At 36.8% G+C, this 10,983-nt stretch overlaps 1 protein-coding gene and 1 pseudogene across 8 annotated transcripts in view; one reads left to right on the top strand and one right to left on the bottom strand.

Annotated features, from left to right (window-relative positions):
- Window positions 1-10,983, top strand: part of GPHN (gephyrin) — a 734,237-nt gene that overhangs the window by 83,914 nt on the left and 639,340 nt on the right. The window lies entirely within an intron of this gene.
- LOC105517240 lies at window positions 169-1,327 on the bottom strand (annotated as a pseudogene). Its single transcript, XR_001002640.1, has one exon. The product of XR_001002640.1 is annotated as a glycolipid transfer protein pseudogene (transcript).

The raw sequence follows: 10,983 nt of genomic DNA, 5'->3' as shown, positions 1-10,983 counted from the left end.
TTTTTTTTTTTTTTTTTTGAGATGGAGTTTCGCTCTTGTTGCCCAGACTGGAATGCAGTGGTGCGATCTTGGCTACTGTAACCTCCACCTAAGGTTTCTAGCGATTCTCCTGCCTCACCCTCCCAAGAAGATGGGATTACAGGCTTGTGCTACCGTGCCTGGCTAATTTTATATTTTTAGTAGAGACTTCACCATGTTGGCCAGGCTGGTCTCAAACTCCTGACCTCAGGTGATCCGCCCACCTTGGCTTCCACCAAAGTGCTGGGATTACAGGCGTGAGCCATGGCGTCCGGCCATCATGTGCTTATTTTTAAAATGAGGTGGATTCCCCCAGAGCTGTGCTCCTCGTTGGCGACAAAACAAAACCAAAAATCCCTGGGACTTGACTCATCAGAAGTGTTAATAGATTTTTACCACCCTGAAATGAAGCTATAAAGTCAGTCTGTGCTGTTGTGAAATTCCAAGATTTGGAAGTAAGATCATTATTTATTGGTCCTTTAGTATAGGCCAAAAAAAGAAAAAAAAAAGACTTAAAAAACAAGGGCTGTCCCCTGCAGACTCTGGCAGGACTCTGGGCCGCTCTGGGGGACGCAAGCCAGGGGCAGCCCACAGACTTGATTCACAGTGATACTGGTTCGCCTGTTTTTCCGTGTGGCCATGAGTCGGGGGTGTGTCCAGCAGTGAGAAGGCCTACACCTTGTAGTTAAGCTCGGCCATCATCTGGGTGTACATCTCATAGATGACATCGATGGTGGCCGTGTAGTCATCGATGGTTGACTAGGAAGAGGCGGATCTTCTGCAGGCACTCCTCCTCTGTCACATTTTGCCCCTTGGAGAGCGCTTTCAGGAAGTCCGTCTTATAGGGGGCTGCGTACAGTGCTGCCTGGAAGATCTGCATGATCCAGCCATGGTACTTCTTGAGGGCCATCTCGTAGGCCTTGGTGGCGTTGACGCAGATGAGGTTGGGGTGGTTCTCGTCCTGCTCCCCGTCACAGGTGCTCTGGACGAAGAGCTGGATGAAGCGGAGGCCTCTTTTCAGCCACATCAGTGCCAGTGTGGCCTCTACTTTGGGCCACTCTGCTCCATACATTTCTTTCTCCACCTCCAGGATGTTCTGCAGGGTCCGGAACTTGGCTGGGTTGGTGTCCTACACGGCTTTGATTTTCGTGATGTTGCCGCTTATGTCTGCCTTGATGGGAGTAAACACTGGGGACCTAAGGCAATCGAAGAAGGGCGGCAGGTGGGACACCGCCTCGAGGAAGTGCCTAGTCTCGATCTGATTGTCCGCGGGCAGCGGCTTCAGCAGGCGTTCAGCCAGCAGCACCATTTCGGGGTCGAGGCCTGCGGTGATGCCCCAGCCGCCGTCAGCGCTGGGGTTGTCACAGCCACCCGCCACAGGCTCCGGGGATGCTAGCGTCGAAAAAATTGTATTCTTAAACATGGGATCATATTTGGAGTCTTAGTGTCTATGAAATCCTCCTGCTACAAAATTTATATATGGGTAAAAACTAAAACAGGAATTTGAAATCTTTTAACTTTTAGATTACAAAAGGAGTATGGGAAATACACACAAGAAGAAAGTTATAAAATCCCTGTAATCCCTCTATCCAGAAATAGTAATATTTTGATATATACATTTTCAGGGTTTTTATTTTGTGTGTGTATGCACACACATTTATACTATTTTATAAACTTTTAATCATACTGTAGGAACACTTTTGTTCCTTGCTTTTTTCAACTTTATGAACATTTTCCTTTGCCACCAAAAATTTAGTTCAAAGTCATTTAAAATGGTTATATAATTTTTCACTGAATGCCTGTATCGTAAGTGATCTTCAGCAGTAGGACATTAGATATATAGATATATCCAATTTTCGATTATGAACAGTGCTATGCTAAGTATTTTTATGTAGTGTTTTATACACAATTCCTATTTTTGTATAATGAAGGGAATGGAATTTTAAATCTTATATCGATTGTACCTTGCAACTATATTTCTGTTTTGTCTTAGATATTATCAAATGATATATTTAAATATTTATCTTGGTAAATAAATACTTGATAAATTAGGTCATTTTTGTAACAAACAAAATTTTTAAATTTTTATTATATTTCTGTATAGGTCATTTGTAGTTATAATGAAGGAATCATATTTCCTCAAATCTAAAAATTATAAAGATGGAAACTGATATTTCTTCACATCTAGCAGTTTGATTATACATCTCATGATTAACGTTAATATTATATGAGACATATTTCACTGTCCTTTATGTGCACTTCTTTATGTACATTGTCCACTATGACAAAATATGTCTCTTAACTTAGGTCTTGGGGAATGAACACTTGTTTTTAATATTAACCTATCAGAGTAAGCACTTTAATTGGATTAGCTCATTTAATTCTCATAACATTGCATGAACTATAGGTAGCATTTTATCCTATTTTATACATGAGGAATTCTGACTCATAGAGTCCTCATGTGTCATAGAGTCCTTTGTAGGGCTACAAAGTATAGGCAGTAATATAGCTGGTAGTATCATGATTGGTTTGTAGGAACTCTGGTACTGGCACCTGCATTTGTAAACATCTACAGCAGGAATGTATATGCCATTTAATGCTTTTTTTTATTCTACTCTAATTGAAGATTATTTTCCAAAGTTATTCTCTTAACAAAAATTGAAAAATATACTATATAGAATATGTATACAGATATTCGTATGCATATGTATATGTATGCATTCAGATGTGAATAGATATCCACAAACCTAACTGAATATTAAAATTTTAATACTAGAAATATTAAAATAGTTGCTTTGCAGACACTAGGTTATGGAACACTATCCACTGACTGAAATATTTTTTCTGGCTATAATTTGAGTATAATTAAAATATAAACTTGTAAGTTCCTCTTTTTAAAAAGATATTTTGGAAAAACAGATTTTACTCTTTTCGTTGGAAAAGTATTCCAATATGTAACTGTATATATACTCAGACATGCATATCTCTGATTTAAAATGATTTATTCTTTAGTTTTAAGCCTATATATATATTTTTAAAATAATTTCTTATTTTAGATTCAGGGGTACCTGTGCAAATTTGTTACATGGGTATATTGCATGATGCTGAGGTTTGGAATATAGATGATTCTGTCACCCAGGTACTGAGCATAATACCTGATAGGTAGTTCTTCAGCCCATTTTCCCTTCCCTCCCCTCTCGCTTCTTTAGACATCTCTAAGTGTCTATTGTTCTCATCTTTCTGTCCATATGTATTCCATTATTTAGGTCACGCTTATAAGTGAGAACATATGATATTTGGTTTTCTGTTCCTGTGTTAATTAGGATAATGGCCTCCAGCTACATCCATGTTGCTGCAAAGGACACATTTCAGTCTTTTTATGGCTACATAGTATTCCATGGTGTATATGTGCCACATTTGCTTTATTGACTCTCCCATTGATGGGCACCTAGGTTGATTCTATATCTTTGCAATTGTGAATAGTGATGCAATGAACATACGAGTGCATATGTCTTTTTTGTAGGATTATTTATTTGCCTTTGGGTATATACCCAGTAATGGGATAGCTGGGTCAAACAGTAGTCCTGTTACAAGTTTTTGAGAAATCTCTCAACTGTTTTCCACAGTGGCTGAACTAACTTGCATTCCCACCAAGAGTGTGTATGTGTTCTCTTTTCTCCCCAGACTTGTCAGCATTTATTATTTTTTGACTTTTTAATAATCACCATTCTGACTGGTGTAAGATGGTATATTGTTGTAGTTTTGATTTGCGTTTCTCTGATGATTAGTGATGATGAACAGTTTTTCATTTGTTTCTTGGCCACTTGTAATGTCTTCTTTTGATAAGTGTCTATTTATATCCTTTGCCGATTTTTTTTTTTTTTTTTGAGATGGAGTCTCTGTCGCCCAGGCTGGAGTGCAATGACACGATCTCTGCTCACTGCAAGCTCCGCCTCCCGGGTTCACGCCATTCTCCTGCCTCAGCTTCCCCAGTAGCTGGGACTACAGGCGCCCACCACCACACCCAGCTAAGTTTTTGTATTTTTAGTAGAGACGGGGTTTCACTGTGTTTGCCAGGATGGTCTTGATCTCCTGACCTCGTGATCCGCCTGCCTCGGCCTCCCAAAGTGCTAGGATTACAGGTGTGAGCCACCGCTCCCGGCCCCATTTTTTAAAGGAGTTTTTTTTTAATCAAAAAAATTTGGTTAAAAAAATTTTTTGATTTGTTTAAGTTTCTTATAGATTCTGGATATTAGACCTTTGTCGGATGCATAGTTTGTGAATATTTTCTCCCATTCTCTAGGTTGTTTACTGTTGATAATTTATTTTGCTGTGCAGAGCTCTTTAGTTTAATTAGGTCCCATTTGTCAATTTTCATTTTTGTTGTAATTGCTTTTGGGGACTTAGTCATAAATTCTTTGCCAAACCTGATGTCAAGAAGTGCATTTCCTAGGTTTTCTTATAGGATTTTTGTAGTTGGAGGTCTTGTATTTACATCTTTAATCCATCTTGAGTTAATTTTTGTATATGGTGAAAGGTAGAGACTAGCCTCATTCTTCTTTTGAACAGGGAGTCCTTTCCTCACTGCTTCCTTTTGTTGACTTTGTTGCAAATCAGATGGTTCTGGGTGTACAGCTTTATTTCTGGGTTCTTTATTCTGTTCCATTGGTCTACGTGTCTGTTTTTGTACCAGTCCCATGCTATTTTGGTTACTATAGCCTTATAGTATAGTTTGAAATCAGGTAATGTTCTTTTTGCTTAGTATTGCTTTGGTGATTTGGGTTCTGCCTTTGTTCCATGTGAATATTAGAATAGGTTTTTCTAATTTTGCAAAAAATGATGTTGGTAGTTTTATAGAAATAGCATTGAATTTATAAATTGCTTTGGCCAGTATAGCCATTTTAACAATATTGATTCTTCCAGTTCGTGGACATGGAATATATTTTCATTTATTTGTCTTGTCTTTCATTTATTTCAGCAGTGTTTTGTAGTTCTTGTAGAGATCTTTCACCTCTTTGGTTAGATGTATGCATAGGTTTTTGCTGTTGGAAATTGGTGTGTGTTCTTGATTTGGCTCTCAGGTAGAATGTTTTTGGTGTGTAGAAGTGCTATTGATTTTTGTACATTGATTTTGTATCCTGAAACTTAAGTTATTAGTTCCAGGAGCCTTTTGGCAGCATCTTTAGTGTTTTCTAGGCATGGAATCATATCATCAGTGAAGAGAGATAATATGACTGCCTTCCTTTCCTATTTGAATGTATTTTATTTCTTCTTTTGTCTGATTATTCTGACTAGCACTTTCAGTACTATGTTGAATAGGAGTGTTGAGAGTGTGCAGCCTTGTCTCATTCTAGTTCTCAAGGATAGTGACTCCATCTTTTACTCATTCAGTATGATGTTGGCTGTGGGTTTGTCATCGATAGCTCTTATTATTGTGAGGTATGTTCCTTCAAAGCCTTGTTTATTGAGGGTTTTTATCATAAATAGATGTTAGATTTTGTAGAAAGCTTTTTCTGTGTCTATTGAGATGATCATATGCTTTTTGTTTTTGATTCTGTGTATGTGGTGAATCACATTTATTGATGTGTGTATGTTGAACCAACCCTGCATCCAGGAATAAAGCCTACTCGATCATGGTGAATTAATTTTTTAATGTGCTACTGGATTCATTTCGCTAGTTTTTTTTTTTCTTTTTTTTTTCTCTGGGTTTTATGTTTGTGTTCATTTGGGATATTGGCCTGAAGTTTTCTTTTTTGTTGTGTCTTTGCCAGATTTTGGTATCAGGATAATTCTGGTCTTGTAGAATGAGTTAGGGAGCAGGGGGAGTCCCTCCTCCTCAAATTTTTTTGGGAATATTTTCGGTAGGATTGGTGCCAGTTCTTATTTGTATGTGTGGTAGAATTCAGCTGTGAATCATTCTAGTCCATGGCTTTTTTTGTTGTTGTTGGTAGGTTTTAATTACTGACTCAAATTTGGAAGTTGTTATTGGTCTGTTCAGGTTTTCACTTTCTTCCTGGCTCAGGTTGTGTGTTCCCATAAATTTATTTCCTTTAGATTTCTAATTTGTGTTCATAGAGATGTTCATGATAGTCTCTGAGGATCTTTTGTATTTCTGTGGGATCAGTTGTAATGTCATCTTCGCCATTTCTATTTGTGCTTATTTGGATCTTCCCTTTTTCTCCTTTGTTAATCTAATGAAAAGCCTGTCAATCTTTTTTATTCTTCTGATAAACCTACTCTTCTTTCCATTGATCTTTTGTATGGATTTTTGAGTCTTAATTTAATTCAGTTCTGATATTAGTTATTTCTTTTGTTAGCTTTTCTTTTTTTTTTTTTTCTAGTTCCTCTAGGTACAAATTTAGATTGTTAATTTAAGATCTTTCTAATTTTTTTATGAACGCATTTGGCACTGTAAACTTTCCTCTTAACATGCTTTAGTTCCATCCCAAAGATTTTGTTAATATGTGGTTCCATTTTTGCAAATTTCGAATAGTTTTTTGGTTTCTGCCTTCATTTCATTGTTTCCACAAAACTTATTCAGGAGCAAGTTCCTTCATTTTCATGTATTTGTGTAGTTTTGAGAGATCTTCTTGGTGTTGGTTTTTGTTTTTATTGCACTGTGATGTGAGAACATGCTCAATATAATTTTGATTTTTTTGAATTTATTGAGACTTGCTTTATGACCAAAACATTTGTTTGATCTTAGAATATGTTTCTTGTGCAGATGAGAAAAATGTATATTCTGTGATTTTGGGTGGAATATTCTGTAGGTCCCATTGGTCGACTGTCGAGATTAAGTCTGGAATTTCTTTGTAGTTTTCTCCCTCAATGATCTGCCTAGTCCTGTCACTGGGGAGTTGACATCTCCCAGTATTATTATGTGGCTGTTGAGGTCTTTGTTTAGGTCAAGAAGAACTTGTTTTATGAGTCTGGGTGCTCCATTGTTGGGTGTGTATAGACTTAAAGTAGTTAAGTCTTCTTGTTGAATTGAACCCTTTGCCACGTAATACCCTTGTTTGCCCTTCTTAATTCTTTTCAGTTTAAAGTCTGGTTTATCTGATATTAGAATTAAAACTCCTGCTCTTTATTGTTTTCCATTTGTATAGCAGTTCTTTTTCCCTTTAATTTGAGGCTGTGGGTGTTGTTACGTGTGAGATGCATCTTCTTGAAGACAGTACAGTTGGATCTTGTCTTTTTGTTCAGTTTGCCATCCTATGTCTTTTAAGTGGGTCTTTATTCCATTCACATTCTAGGTTGGCATTGATATGTAAAGTTTTGATCCTGAAATTGTGTTTTTAGCTGATTGTTTTGTAGAGTTGTTTGTGTAGCTTCTTGATAGTGTCTGTGGGCTGTATGCTTAATTGTGTTTTTGTGGTATCAAATACTGTTCTTTAGCTTTCATGGTTAGCACTCCCTTATGGACTTTTTGTAAGGCTGGTCTAGTGGTTACAATTTCTTAGCATTTGAAGCTTAGTTTGGTGGGATATGAAATTCTTAATTGGAATTTATTCTTTTTAAGGCTGCTGAAAATTGGTTTCCAATCTCTTCTGGCTTGTAAGTTTCTGCTGAGTAGCCTGCTACTATCCTGATGGGGTTTTCTTTGTAAGTGACCTGACTCATCTCTCTAGCTGCCTTTAAGATTTTTTCTTTAACATCGGCCTTGGTGAATCTGATGTCTGTGTGTCTTGGGGATGGTCATCTTGTATGATATCTCACAAGAGTTTTCTGTATTTCTTGAATTTGCATGTTGATATCTCTAGTGAGATTGGGATATTTTTCATGAACTGTATCTTCAAATATGTTTCCAAAGTTGTTATCTCTCTCAGGAATGCCTCAGGAATGCCAATGAGTCCTAGGTTTGGTGAATATGAAGAGTATAATCCCATATTTTTCAGAAGTTTTTTTCATTTTTTAAATATTCTTTTTTCCTTATTTTTGTCTAAGTTGAATTGAAAAAACTAAACTGGTTTTCAAGCTCTGAGCTTCTTTTCTCAGCTTAGTCTATTCTGCTGTAAATGCTTCTGATTGTACTATGAAGTTCTTGTAGTGAATTTTTCAATTTTAGAAGTTCAGTTCAGTTCTTTTTGAAAAGGCTATTTTGTCTTTCAGCTCTTGCATAGTTTTACTAGATTCCTTTGATTCCTTGAATTGAGTTTCACCTTTCTCCTAAAGCCATTTAACTTCCTTGTTATCTAGATTCTGAATTGTCTGTCATTTCAGTCATTTCAATCTGGTTAAGATCCATTGCTGGGGAGCTTGTGCACTCTTTTGGAAATAAGAGGACGGTGACTTTTTGAATTGTCAGAGTTCTTTTGCTGATTCTTTTTCATCTGAGTGGGCTGGTGTTCCTTTAACTGTGGTTTAAGTTGAGTATACTCAATTGGCTTCTTTTCTAAGTGCTTTCAGAGGGCCAAGGCTTAGTACAGGATTTTTATTTGTGAGTGGATTCTTGCCCTGGGTTTCACAGGTAATGTATATTGGCAGAATATTTTTGGTGTTGTAATTTGGTCTGCCAACCAATAGATGGTTCTTAAGTATAATGGCTGATAGATAGGCTTTGGCTCTGACATGTCGCTCTTGTATTTCAGCAAGTTTAGAGCACTGCTGTCTTCCCTAGGAGCCATTCAGTGGCGGGAACTAGTCCTCACATTCGGAAACCCCACACAGGGTTCCTAGTTTCCTCTCTTCAGTCTCGATGTCTGTGTTGCCTTTCAACTCTTGGTGTTTCCTCTCTGAAGATTTGTTCGAAGTTAGTTTGTTTACTTGATACTTTGGTCTCTCTTGGTGGCATAGGCACTTCCTGGCTGTGTCTAGTCAGCCATCTTGTCCTCTTTGCCCTCTCAAATCCTTCTTCAAGCGAGTATTTTTGTTATTGCCATTGAAATAGACAATAATTTTCCTAATGTTAAGGAAAAATTGATTCAATGATAGTTGTTAAAGTACATTAAGGAAGACTTTATATAGGGTCATTGCGATAGATGTGAGGACCACTGACATGGGGTTTTACGGTGAGGGAGAGAGACTCGCAATACAGCATGGGCAAGTGAGAATTTGTAGCCAATGAGGAGGGATGAAGAGTTAGTGGACAGAAAATTACTAAAAGGAAATATCAGAGTTAAAAGGTGATTCTGGCTAAACTCACCTAGAAGGAATTTTTTCTGAAGACAGGCCAAGATAATCAGACATATCCTGGGGATGGTGGAGAATGAAGAATTCAATTAGATATCCAGGGTGATCAGTTATCAATGTTTTTGCTATAGTGACTTAGCAGAGTTTTTTGCTAAAACTGAATTTTACAAGAAAGTGCACAGATGGACCTAGGAGAAGTCTTAGGAACGTTGTTAACATTTGCTCAAGCAAAAAATCTTGATCAGTTATGAAGCTTTTCACATAATAAAAGCGGCTTTAATAATTGTGAATTTAAGCTTGCATAGAAATTTTTCAAATAAGAAACTAATATACTTCAAGAATATGCAGGGGATTTTTTACTAGTAATTTAGTTACATGTTTCCCTCTTTTTGTTTGTTAGAAGTTACATGAAGGTAGTTATGACTTATGTTCACCAAGGTTAATTCCGTTGAATACATACAAAGCATTATTTTCATGGCCAAGGCCGTTGGTAGTGGTGGTAGGGGCTGGAACAAATAAATTTATTAGATAAGATACCCTTAACACTGATATAGGTCCATTTTGTTTTAACAGCATTTCTGTAGAGACAAAAAAGCATAGAAAATATACTCATTGCTGTTTGGAGTACTTTGTGGTAAATCTGGAATCCGTGTTTTTGCTTTTACAGTAGTTCCATAATAAGGTTATTTTTAAAACACCACCCCAAACTGAAATTTCAATGTTAATTGGATTGACACTTCTAGTTGTAAATCAACACTTCCAGTCATAAATCTTGAGGAAATTGGCATCAGACCTGATGATATGCTGTTTTCAGTAGGTTAGTTTTCTCAGCATTATTTTGTGCTATGGAGAACAATCTCTGTGTTTTAAACCTTTTCAAAGCTATGTAACTTGATATTTGCTCTTTTAAAATCTTAGCCATCAAATACCAGCTGTACTGCCTGTGTCCTTGGCTCTCCATTCTCCCTATCATTGCCCTGTTAGGACATCATTATCAGTTAGAGAGACTTGTATTGCTTCCATATATTCTTCACTGCTAGATGAAAGTTTCTAAAGTTTAGCTCTTATCCTGTCATTCCAAACTTGAATATGTAGAATAATTCCCCATTGACTAATGTTTTCTGTGGCCTAACATTTCTGTTCTTTTTGTGTGATCTCATCCCCCATCTACTTTTTTAGTTTTATATTCCATCGTTCTTTTTTCTTCACCTAATACTTAAAACTAACTGTTCTCTAAATAGCCCAACACCAATATGTGTATTTATCATTTTCTTTACATTGTTTTATTTCTCTGAAATGGCCTTTCTTCAGTTTTGCATACCCAGACTCTACCAAATAAGCCCAATTGTAATGACTTTTCCATGAAGGCCTTCAAACCAAGTTATCACTTGTTTTTCTTTGCTTTTATTATTTTTTTAACTTTTAAAAATGTTTTCTTCTAACTTCTTTTTAATTTTTTTGTATTTATTTATGTATTTCCCTCAAACATTCTCCTCTCCAATTATTTTTCTTTCATAAAACTCATCTCTCCTTCCCTCCCACATGGTTGCTCTTTATACTTGCTACTCCTCTTATTTAATTTTTTGTTTTGGAAAATTTAGGGACTATACAAAATAAACACAATGAAGTTTACAGTATGATGTATGACCGTGTACCCGTCACTCAGATACAAGTTACCCTTATGACATTCTCGTTTAGTTTTTGCCTTCCTCCGCTTTTCGTCATCCACTCAGGTTTTTTTTTTTTGTTTGTGTTTTTGTTTTTGTTTTTTTTTGAGACGGAGTCTTGCTCTGTCGCCCGGGCTGGAGTGCAGTGGCCGGATCTCAGCTCACTGCA

The sequence above is a fragment of the Colobus angolensis genome, unplaced genomic scaffold (genome assembly GCF_000951035.1).
Source record: "Colobus angolensis palliatus isolate OR3802 unplaced genomic scaffold, Cang.pa_1.0 Scaffold3, whole genome shotgun sequence".
In the NCBI taxonomy this organism is placed as follows: Eukaryota; Metazoa; Chordata; class Mammalia; order Primates; family Cercopithecidae; genus Colobus; species Colobus angolensis.
This window is presented reverse-complemented; position numbering and strand designations above follow the sequence as displayed.